Source organism: Jaculus jaculus (assembly GCF_020740685.1).
Source record: "Jaculus jaculus isolate mJacJac1 chromosome Y unlocalized genomic scaffold, mJacJac1.mat.Y.cur SUPER_Y_unloc_1, whole genome shotgun sequence".
Classification (NCBI taxonomy): domain Eukaryota; kingdom Metazoa; phylum Chordata; class Mammalia; order Rodentia; family Dipodidae; genus Jaculus; species Jaculus jaculus.
In genome coordinates, this window is record NW_025423386.1 from 2,507,499 (window position 1) to 2,520,178 (window position 12,680).

Consider the following 12,680-nt stretch of genomic DNA (forward strand, 5'->3'; position numbering starts at 1 on the left):
TATAGTTGCTTGGCCCAAAATCCGGGTCCTCAAGTCTATTCCGTTGGTCTACACTCCAGATTTTATGCCAGTACCATGCTGTTTTTATTACTATGGCTTTGTAATATAGCATTATATCAGGTATGGTGATGCCACCAGAGGTATTTCTTTTGCTGAGGATATGTTTGGATATGCGAGGCCTTCTGCCTTTCCATAAGAAATTTGAGATCATTTTTTCTATCTCTGTGAAGAACACTGTAGGTACTTTAATTGGAATTGCGTTAAATCTATACATTGCCTTTGGTAGGATTGTTATCTTCACAATGTTAATGCTGCCTATCCAGGAGCATGATAGGTCTTTCCATCTTTTCAAGTCCTCCTCCATTTCTTTTTTGAAAGATTTTATATTTTCGTTGTATAGATCTTTTACTTCCTTGGTTAACATTATACCAAGTTATTTTATTTTTTATGTTGCTATTGAAAATGGGAATATGCCCTTTATTTCTTTTTCTGTGTCTTTGTCATTTGCATAGAGAAATGCTACCGATTTTTGTGCATTGATTTTGTATCCTGCTACTTTGCCATAGGAGTTAATCACCTTCAGGAGTTTGGGGATGGAGTCTCCTGGGTCTATTACATACACAATCATGTCATCGGTGAATAGAGGTAGCTTAACTTCTTCCTTTCCAAATTGTATCCCTTTTATTTCCTTCTCCTGCCTTATTGCTTGTGCTAGGACTTCCAGAACTATATTGAAAAGCAGAGGTGAGAGAGGACATCCCTGTCTTGTTCCTGATTTCAATGGGAATTCCTCCAGTCTCTCTCCATTAAGTATTATTTGGGCCTTTGGAGCTTTGTATATTGCCTTTATTATATTAAGAAGTGAACCGGCCATGCCGACTCTCTCCAATGTTTTGATCATGAAGTGATGTTGTATCTTGTCAAATGCCTTTTCTGCATCTTTCAAAATGATCATGTGGTTTTTGTGTTTAAGCTTGTTTATGTGGTATATTACATTGACAGATTTTCGTATGTTGAACCACCCTTGTGTTCCTGGGATAAATCTTACTTGGTCAAGGTGGATAATGCTTTTGATGTGTTGTTGGATTTGGTTTGGGAGTATTATGTTCAGGATGTTTGCATCTATGTTCATTAGGGAAATAGGCTGGTATTTTTATTTTCCTGTGGCATCTCTGCCTGGTTTTGGGATTAGGGTGATACTAGCTTCATAGGAGGAGTTGGGTAGTTTTCCCTGTTCTTCAATTGTGTTGCACAGTTTTAGGAAGATTGTTTTGAGTTCTTCCATGAAGGTTTTATAAAATTCAGCTGGGAATCCATCTGGTCCGGGACTCTTCTTTTTGGGGAGGTTTTTTATTACTTTTTCAATCTCCATGAGTGTGATGGGTTCATTGAGGTGGTTGATCTTTTCTGATTTTCGCTTTGGTAGATGATATGCACCCAGGAATTTATCCATCTCCTCCACATTTTCCAGTTTTGTGGAGTACAGGATTTTGAAATAAGTCCTGATGATTTTGCTGATTTCACTGATGTCTGTTGTGATCTCTCCTTTTTCATTTTGAATTTTGTTAATTTGGAGTCTCTCCTTTTTTTTGCTTGATCAAGTTGGCCAGAGGTTTGTCAATCTTGTTTATTTTTTCAAAGAACCAGCTCCTTGATTTGTCAACTGCCTTAATTGTTTCCTTGGTTTCCAATTCATTAATTTCTGCTCTGATTTTAATTATTTCTTTCCTTCTGGAGCTCTTTGGGTTGGATTTTTCTTGTTTTCCCAATGCCTTTAGGTGGATGGTTAGGCTATTGATTTGGGATCTTTCTGTCCTTTTTATGAAGGCATTGAGTACTATGAATTTTCCCCTGAGGACTGCCTTCATTTTGTCCCATAAGGTTTGGTTTGATGTGTTCTCATTGTCATTCAATTCCAGGAATTTGGGAATTTCATTTTTTATTTCATCCACTATCCATTTATTGTTTAAGAGTGACCTATTCAGTTTCCAGTTGTCGTTCAGGTTCTTGTTGGTTTTTTTGTTGTTGTTGATTTCTAGGAATATAGCATTATGATCTGACATCATGCAGGGAATTATGTCGATTTTCCTAAATATGTGGAGGCTGTCTTTCTGACCCAGTATATGGTCTATTTTAGAGAATGTTACATGGACTGCTGAGAAGAATATGTAGTCTGTGGATTTGGGATGGAAAGTTCTGCATATGTCTTTTAGGTCTATGTGCTCTATGGTTTTGTTGAGCTCTCTTACTTCCCTGTTGAGGTTCGGTTTGGATGATCTGTCTATTACTGATAATAGTGTGTTAAAGTCCCCAGCTCTGATGGTGTTGGTGGTTATTTCTGTTTTATTGTCAAGTAGGTTTTGTTTTATGAGCTGTGGTGCCCCTGTGTTTGGTGCATACAGATTTATGATTGTAATATCCTCCTGATGGATTGTTCCCTTGATAAGTATGAAGTAGCCTTCTTTGTCTTTTTTTGATTGTTTTTCATTTGAAGTCAATTTTATCTGATATTAATATAGCTACACCTGCTTGTTTCATATACCCATTTGCTTGGAATGTTGTTTTCCACCCTTTTGCCCTGAGGTGGTTTCTGTGTTTAGTGCTAAGGTGGGTTTCTTGAAGGCAGCAGATTGAGGGGTCTAATTTTTTGATCCACCCTGTTAGCTTGTGTCTCTTGATGGGTGAATTAAGGCCATTAATATTTAGGGTGATGACTGTGAGATTTGATTGATCCCTGCCATGTTGTGGTGGTGGAGAATCTCCAGGAGTACTTTCTGTAGGTTTGGTTTTGTGTTCATATAATTGTAAAGCTGAGTTTTGTCATGGAAAGTTTTCCTTTCACCATCTATTATAAGGGAGACTTTTGCCGTGTAGAGTAGTTTGGGTTGGAGACCATAGTTTCTTAACGTTTGGAGAGTTTTATTCCAGGCCCTTCTAGATTTCAAGGTTTCCTTTGAGAAGTCTGAAGTAATTCTGATGGGGTTTCCTTTGAAAGTGGTGTGCTGTTTTTCCCTAGCTGATTTTAGGATTTTTTCCTTGGTGTCAATGTTTAGAGTCTTAATGATAATATGTCTTGCGGAGTTTCTCCTTTGGTCTATTCGGTTAGGGGTTCTGTTTGCTTCTTCAATCTTGATGGTCCTTTCTTTTAAGAGACGGGGGAAGTTTTCTTCAATTATTGTGTTAAGTAAGTTCTCCATGCCTTTTGTCTGGGAAATTCTTCTCCTGGTATTCCAATGATTCCGATATTAGGACGTTTAAGTGTATCCCACAATTTTCTCATGTTCTGTTCACAGGAACCTTGCACATTTTCAATGAAGACTATTTATGCGCTTGCTGGTTGAGGCTAAATGAATCTAATTCTGAGACTGAATCGATGGCTTAGCAGTTGAGATGTTTGCCTGTAAAGCCTAAGAAAACGTTTGGTTCTCTAAGGTCCCACATAAGCCAGGCACACAAGGTGATGCATGTGCTCATACCTACAAAGGGGCACATGTCATACTGTAGCCAATTACCTTGGCTAAGACCCTGGTGTGCCAATTTTCTCTGTCTCTCTCTCCCTCTCTCTCTCTCTCTGTCCATCTCTCTCTCTTGCTTGCTATCTCTTATACAACGTCCAGTCTTTTGAGCTTGCGTAAAAAAAGAAAGAGAGACAAATATTTAATTCTCAGCGGGAATATTTCTACACTTGTATATCTGAAATTACAAAGTCTATTTCTCAAAGAGTGTACTTTCTACACTTGCATTTGAAGATTTTTGTTAAGGCAATTAAGTGCATCAGGTACCTCCAACACTTACTGTTCAGACACTACTAAGTCCATTTCTAAATGAATGGCAATCATTCACTTGCTCTTCAAATCTACTAAGGCTATTTTTGACTGAATCAAAAACTCCACTTACTACTCTGAGTCAGCTAAAGATATTCAAGGAGTTTTACTCTGTATTCATTTATGTTCATCAAAGTTATTGACATACAAATGTCTTTTGTCATAGTTCTTATTGCTTATGATTGTGTCATAATAATGGTGAACTTGTTTATTTAAAGGTTATTACACAGTTTATATCTTTTTGATGTTTTAGAGTGAATTATGAAAATATGTTCTTTTTTTGAGGGAGGGATAGAAATAGGCACAAAGAGTGTCTGAGAAGGAGGGAATGGGTGAATGAGTGTCTCAGGGATTTCAGTCAGTGTGAACAAACTTTAGGGACGAGCACCCCTTCCTGGCACATGATCAACGTTTTGTGCTTGCGTTACTCTGCATCTGGTGTCATCAAATCTGGATATTCAAACATGTGTCCCTAGGCCTTGCAAGGAAGCACCTTAACCACTAAGTCATCTCTCTAGCCCAAAATTATGTTCTTTTGAAATAATTTTCTATGTTTCAGCAGTGAAGAAAACTTTTTCTTGTTTTTGTTTCAAAAAAGGATTTTCTTTAGCTAGTTCAATCTTGTTAACTTTAAAAAAGTCTCTACAGTTTCCTCATTCTTATCATTAATAACCTATTTTAAGACATTTGCATTTATTGATAGTGTTCATTAAATCATTGTTCTTATAAGACTAACCGTTTGGTATGTGGCTCTGTATATTAATAAAGATCTCATGTTTTCACAATGTTTATCACAATGAAGTTCTTATTATATCATTTATTTGTGTCTCCTTATTTTCATGGTTAGAAATTCTTTTGTTTTGAGCATGTTATAAGAGAATAAAGCTTGGCTTGACATTTAGGACCATTTGTTAATTTCTGCACTGATCTATTTGTCTGTCTAGCTACTGTATTTGTGTCCATTGCCAGCTTTTTCAGAAGCATTGGCTAGGAGAGCTAGGGAAGCTTGTTATATGGAACTTTTATTTGTGTGTCCTGTTGTGTGGGTTGGCATACATGCACTGTTTCCTTGTGTATATAAATGCAATAGAGCAAACTAGTGGTGTTTTCAGCAGCAATATAGGGTTTTGTTTTCTTTTAGTGACAGTGAATTATACTAGATAGTCGGGCTGTCTATTGAGCTCAGTAATTTCTCCTCTGTCAGCACCTTAGCAGTGGGAAAACTGGGATGTGTGGAGCCACATGGTTTTTACACACATGCATACAGTTACGTTTTCTTTCTTTGCAGCCCATGAACAATATGGAATCTAATGGGTTTCTACACTTTTAAGAATGTTTATTTGAGGTTGGAGCAATGGCTTAGTGGTTAAGAAATTGTGCAGCCTACGGACCCAGGTTCAAGGCTCAATTCACCAGGACCCACATTAGCCAGGTGTATGAGGGGACTCACACATCTGGGGTTAGTTTGCAGTGGCTGGGGACCGTGGTGTGCCCATTCTCTCTCTCTTTCTCTCCCTCTTTCTCTCTCTGTCTGTCACTCTCAAATTAATAAATAAAAATATTTTTTTTAAAAAGAATGTTTATTTCTTCAATAAACACTTCATTAAAAAAATTATCTGGGCCTAATTCTTGTTTGGTAAATTTTTATGTTGGGTATAAAATAGCAGTTTTCATAAATCAACTTTAAAACGTTTTTAACTGCATTGTTCATTGTGTCTTAAGATTTTTACTGAATGTGATTTTAATCTTTAAAAAATTCTGTATAACCATGATATGTGAAGAAACCAATGTAGATGTCTACATACTTAATTTTATGATGGGTGGGAAGATATTGGACACTTCTGTTTACATCTCAAGAATGTTTTCCATTCTGCTTTTGAAAATAAATTAAATATATGTGAAATATGAAGTAAGAAATCAACCGTCCTTGGCGAGTTATCTTTAGTTTTGTTTTTGCTTGGATTTTGGAGGTTGATTACCTCTAGCCCAAGCTGACCTGGAGTTCACTATGTAGGCAATACTGTCCTTGAACTCATGATGATCTCCTGTCTCTACCTCCCAAGTGCTGGGATTGGAGACATGCAAACCACATCCAGCTTTGAGGTGTTTTTTTTTTTGTTTGTTTGTTTGTTTTTTTGTTTGTATTTTTTTTTGAGGTAGTGTCTCCCTTTAGCCCAGTCTAACCTGGAATTCAGGGTGGCCTTGAAGTCATGGCAATCATCCTACCTCTGCCTTCTCAAGTTCACCACCACACCTGGCAGAGTTATCTTTTTTGAATGCAGCAACATGCTAAGTATTAACCTCTTTGTCATATAATGCACACACTTCCTTATTTTCATAGAAAAATGTGACAGAACACAGGTAATACTATTTATTCAAAAATCGGCATATTTTTCTACTTCAAAACTGACTTGATTTTATCACCTACTTTTCCACCAACAAATATGACATTTCCCAAACAAGAAGGCAAAGAAAAATATATTCAAATTCTGACAAAGACTCTAAGGTGGGGCCTGTACATCTAAGTTGCAAAACTAGATTTCTTTATTCAGAACACATTGGCAGGTGCACGAAACCAAGCCATTTAATCACAGAGAGGGTAGTAACACTAAAGATCACACACACACACACAGACAAACATATTCAAAGCAATGGGAAGTACATGTACATGTCAGAGTGGGTGAAGAATCAGAAATACTCATAAAGATGAGAATACAATCAGGAATAAAATATGATTACAAGTCTGTTTTTTTTTTTTTTTTTTTTGATTCTGGTTCCAGACAACCAGTAGGTGCAGAAGCACCATGAATCTTCTTATAACCTGCAGAATTATAAGTGATCATTATTTATATGGATGTGAGGTGATATTGCAAACATCATCAGTGCCAGCGTATAAGGAAATCATATGGATGTTGCTTGAAAGCGGTGGGAATGTATGAATGAATAAATTCTCACAAATAACAACTCAAATAAATGGACACTGATTTATGGATATCAAGTATATTTATACTGGTATATTTTACAGTATCTACTACTTCAGATGACTTTTCTTGTCATGATAGAAGTGTGAGATCCCATGTATATAATGATGTCCCAAACTCACACTAATTAGATGCACATCCAGGCCACACATGGCAATAATGAGTCTCATTGAGATATTGTAGATATGCTGTCCGTGTGATTTCAGCATTCCCAAAAGAATTCAAATGCTTAACAATCATATTTCAGATTTCATTTTCTTACTAAATTTATTAATTTTTGCTTCAGTTAAAGAAACTCAGTATTTACCCTGGACTAATTTAATATTATGGGAATTTAAAATATTGCATTAATACATTCTTTGTTTCATGCTTTTGTATGGATAATTTTTGTTTTACTGATTCGAATTGACTTCACATGGTATTTAAGTTGAACATTTCAAGAGTAATGAGGGCCATGTTCCTACTTACAGAGTCAATATCTCCATTTAGGACAGGTGTCTGTAAAATACAACAACAAGAGGATAAAGTGATACTGCATTCACCTAATAACCAAGATATCTTTAATCACCACTATTTTGAATGAGAAATGGCTTTCAGAAGATGACAGAGATTTCTTTAAACATTAATCTTTGTGTTCCCTAGCTGGCACAAGAGTGATTCACCTGTCTTGGTGACATCCAGGATATTTTGACTTGGAATTTTCTTCTCACTCAGCTTGGCATACTCTTCCTGTGTCTCTTCACTTATAATGTGGCATTTTGCTGTATTTCATAAGATAGAAGTCAAAATGCATGGTCTTTAGCGACATTTCTGAATACAAAACCTATCCTAATTTGTAAAAAATAAATAAATAAATTGATCAAGGTTTATTTTCCACTAGTACATCACATCACACCTTCTGTTCATTACCCCCTTCATGTTGGTAATGCAACCCAGCAAGGGCAATTTAATGGGAGATTGATTCATACATTCAGGATTATCTCATTTTTCTACATTTTGGAAAAGTAACACAAAAGTAATTTCTTCTCTCCCTTATCTGTACTTCAAAAGGAAGGGAATTCTATAATGCACAATTGGAATTTTGTGATGAATAGATCTGAGCATATCTATTTTATCTCAATATATGATGTAGAATCTACTCTCTGCACTTTCTCTATGAAAAAAAATGGCAGAGGAAATCACCAAATGTGCACACATGAATCCTACTATAGTTTTTTGTATATGTTTTACAGACAATTCCTGTGCCTATACACAATACCCTGATATTGCCATCCTCCCATCACCCTTTCTCTCCCTCCTCTCATATCTCCTTGTTCCCTGAACCACTAATTCTTTACAAGTCATTTCTATTTATTGTTATACCCTTATTTTCCCTCTTTTTCTCTATTATCATCAACAACAAACAAAAAGTATCAACAAAAAGTGAGAATTACCTATTTTCGTAAAGTTATGGCACGGTTTTAAGACACATGTGAACACGTTCCTATAGCAGGGTAAATTGTGAAAAAAAAAATACATGTATACTCATTCTCAAAATACAAAACATCATATTTTCTCCAACACAGAATCAAATTGAATACTTACACAAAACTAGAAACACATCTCACTTTCCCTTTCATTATAATAATAGTCAAGTTTTAATATCATAGAATTCATCGAGACAAAATCCACTGAGAAGTACACCACCTTTGGGACTGAGAAGAAATATGTTTTCAAGATTAGACAATACCTTTTCTTCTACTTATTTGAGTTGCCCAAGTATTCTTTATTTAAATTATGGAACACTTGAGTTGGAAAGATGGCTTAGTGGTTAAGATATTTGCCTATAAAGCCAAAGGAACCTGCTTCAATTCCCCAGGACATAAATAAGCCAGATGTATGAGCTGGCAAATATGTCTCTAGTTTGTTTGCAGTGATGGAGGCCCTACGATGCCAATTATCTCTTTCTTTCTGTCTCAAATAAATAAAATGAGGAGCACTTCAAGAATTTGTTTGCCATCCCTAAACAGGGGCCATGTTAATCTAATCTGTATCATTCCAACTTTAGTAAATGTACTACTGAAGTGAACAGTATCTTCTTTTTGTCATACTATTTTCAACTACTTCATCCCAAACCAAAACAGTGTCTCTAATTCAGCAAACCCCAGATATTCTACATACAAAAATATCAAACTGAATAATTATACTCACTTATTGCTGGTATGAAGTTAAGTCCCAGTTGTTAGTTGCAGGTATAGGAGCCTAAAGTTGGCTGCATGACATTCAACTTAAGGTTATTTAATACCTAGCTTCTGGGATGAGGAGACCGCTTAGCATTCCTTTAATACCTGTGTACCCAGATTCTATTCCCTAGTACCTACAAAACACAAATGCACAAGGTGGGGCATGCTTCTGGAATTTGTTTGCACTGGCTAGAGTATTGGAGTGCCCATATTCTCTCTTCCTGTCGTTCTCAAATAAATTTTTAAAAATAGACGTTTTAACTGCTGGGTTCATAAGAATTTCAGTGATATAAATAAAAGTTGGGATGGAGTTATTGTAATATCTTTGCTGCATTTGTCATTTAGTAATTCTGTGAGTAGAACATGTGCTTCAATATTAATGTTTTAAAATTTTAATTTGCAGATGAAGATTTGATGACAACATAGGAGACATGTTCGGAAAATGCAAATATTTGGTTTCTTTGTCTGAAAAAAACTTACATTCATCCTAACTTGAAAAATATGGCTGTATATTGGACCATTAAAAATAATTTTATTTAGGCATTTGAGATAAATGGAGTGAAAGAGAGAGAGAAGAATGAAAGGGGAGGGAGAGAGATTGAGAATGGGATTCCAGTGCCTCCAGCTTTTGCAAGTGAACTCCAGATATAACCCCTAACCTCTGAGTCTGGATTTATGTGGGCAATGGGCAATAAAACGTGGATCTTTAGGCTTTGTAGGGAAGTGCCTTAACCGTTCAGCAATCTCTCCAGCCCTACTTGAAAATATTTTTGTGTATTTAATTATTTATTTATTTATTTATTTACTTATTTATTTACTTATTTGTTTATTTGGCGAGGTATGGAGTTGCATGCCTTTAATCACTACACTATGAAGGCAGAGGTAGGTGTGTTACTGTGGGCTCAAGACCACCCTGAGACTACAGTGAATTCCAGGTCAGCCTGGGGTCAGTGAGATCCTACCTCAAAAAAACAAAACAAAACAAAAATCATTAATGAATTTATTTTCTTATTAATACATTAATTTGAGAATGTAAAAGAAAGAAGGACGCAGTTGGAGAGAATGTGGTTGTGCAGCGTTTACTACAAATCCTGATATTTTCTAGTAATCATCAAAGTATCTAAGGGTATATTTTTAATTTTCATTAAAATTACAGTGATTTCATTAAGTCCAAGGATTTCCCACAAATTCTAATCAAGCACATGCAAAACCTGAAAACATGGAGGACATAAACTGTCATGTGTTGATCACATCACATCCCATAATGACGATCTTAGAATTTCATTCCACAGATTTCCCACAAATTCTAACCAAGCACATGCAACAGCTTGGAAGCATGGAGAACATAAACTGTGATGTGTTCATCACATCACATCTCATAGTGACAACCTTAGAATGTGATGTAAATCATAAATCCTGGGGCCTCTGTATGAGTTTGTATTATGAGGATTTGCATTGTTCTTTTGCAACTGGGAGTGAGAACAATCTTAGGTTTAATGTCTTGTGCTATTTTCCACAACAGTATGATGCTAAAACGCCAAAGTCAATATTCATTATAAACTTAAAAATATAAGGTCATAGTAGATTTCAAAGGGCTCTAATATGTTTCATATATCTGATAATAAATGTCTGTACCTTTTGTGATAATAATTGTATGATACCACAATGAGAACCTTGTGAAAGGGTACTCCAAAATGGAAGGGTAAAATTCAATCCATTTTTTTCAGAGCACTTTGAAAGTAGGATTTGGACGAAGTAGCAGAATTTGTTGTTATTCTTAGAAATCCATTCATGTGAAATTGAGAGCCAAATACCTTTTTATACTTTGAGTGAAGTCCCTTCACCTTTACACACACAGTATTAAGAGCTGTAAGGGTTTGTGCAAGATTACAGATGTGCATTCTGACTTATATAGAAAGACAATACCAGCAGATTTGAGTTATTATACCCACATTTGTGATGACCAACGTGACGGAACCAGAAACTTGGGGGGCTATGATATGAGTTATCAAACTTCCATGTGCCAATGAGATTATCAACAGCAACACTTGATGGTTTAGCCCATATAAAGTGAACTGGATGACCTGGAAGAGTAAGAAACAACAAAACTCTTATGTGGTAACGTGCTTATGTCGAATACTGGCTCAGAGAAACAGATAAACAACATGACCATGAAGTTGAATGAACTGCGGAGTTGGTTTCATGTCATCACCCTAAAATATCTAATACTTACTAGAATTGCTGCCCTGTAGATATATAAGATTCTGTGCTTTGAGTCTGTATCGGTGGCACTCGCCATCTTGTCTATGGGAAAATTATAAGAAATACATCAATTAATATACAACATAACTCTGAATGAGCCAAAAATTAAAAAAAAAATGCTACAGTTCATATGCTGAGAGTAAAACTCACTCTGACAGTTTTATTTTTATGCCTTGTCTTCCTTTTACTTTACAGAGTTCATAGCAAATTATTCACAGATTTCTATGGATTTGAATCTGGGTCAGCATGTTTCACCTTGGGGGTGGGGGACAGATTGTGTGTGAACTGAAGCATATCTTTCTGAGAGGAGTGTCTGTGTCCCATGATGACCTTATTTTTGAGAAAACAACTTAAAGTGCAACTTTTTTTTTTTTCCTCCCTGGGTTTGGATTGTATTACCTTAATACAGCAGAAAACAAAAGTTAAAAAAAAACAAACTTTCCTCAAACAATACTCATGATAATAAATGGAGGCATATCTCATACTCAATTCGAAGCAAACTCATGTGAATTAGTACCACCCATTCATATTATTAACAAAGTTTTGTTTTTGTAATTTCCTAATTATACTCATCCACTACATCCTGCAAGTGTACAGTTATATCATCTTTCATCTTTGGTTCTTCCTGTTCTCATACTTTCTCACTTAATAAATACAGCTTTCAAAAATTTACTACTCATTGTTAATGTGTTGTGTTTCACTTGAATCTTGAGAACTATCTTCTTTTACATTAAACCTTAATATGAGAGAGGGAAGTAGTGTCTGAATTTGAGCTTATTTTTCAAACAATTGAAATTCTGCCCACAATGGTTCTTTCCAGTGTGGTCCTGATCTTGTCAATTTCGTTCTGCATGTGTGTGTGAGTATCATGCATATGCATACTTGTAGGAATACTGATTTGTGTGTGGCATGTGCAAAGGTGAGCCTGCTGTCAATGTTTGTGTATTTCATTGACCTATTTCTCATGCTGAGTTTTTCTTGATGAACCTGGATCTCACTGAATCTCCCAGGGAAACCATAGGCATATCTTTGTGGTCATCCTTTCTCTGCTTCCCTAACACTGGGCTTTCAGAACTGTCCTCGCACAACTGGATTTTTATATTCTAACAAACTAAAATAACCTCCTCGTGCTTGAGTGGTAAACACATTTATCCACAGAACCATCTCCAGAACTTATAGATTTTTTTTGACTTGGGCAGAGAAGAAATCAGATTCCTTATATCTTTCAAATTTCTATGCAAATAAAAAATAATTGGGGAAAGTTTCTTATTTCTAGGGTTAATGTTTTTGCAGTAAGACACTGTCCCTTGTCTCACACACTTATCAACAAATTCACTCACTTTATGGAAGGTCATTATTAAGTAAGAGTGTGCCATACAATGGTGAGGGGC

The 12,680-nt window shown here is 35.8% G+C and overlaps 1 non-coding gene across 1 annotated transcript; it reads right to left on the reverse strand.

Moving 5' to 3' along the window:
* Positions 1–8,769: 8,769 nt before the first annotated feature.
* LOC123457166 lies at positions 8,770–8,874 on the reverse strand. The gene has a single exon (XR_006634932.1). It is a non-coding gene; the product is annotated as a U6 spliceosomal RNA (small nuclear RNA).
* Between the last annotated feature and the right edge of the window lie 3,806 nt (positions 8,875–12,680).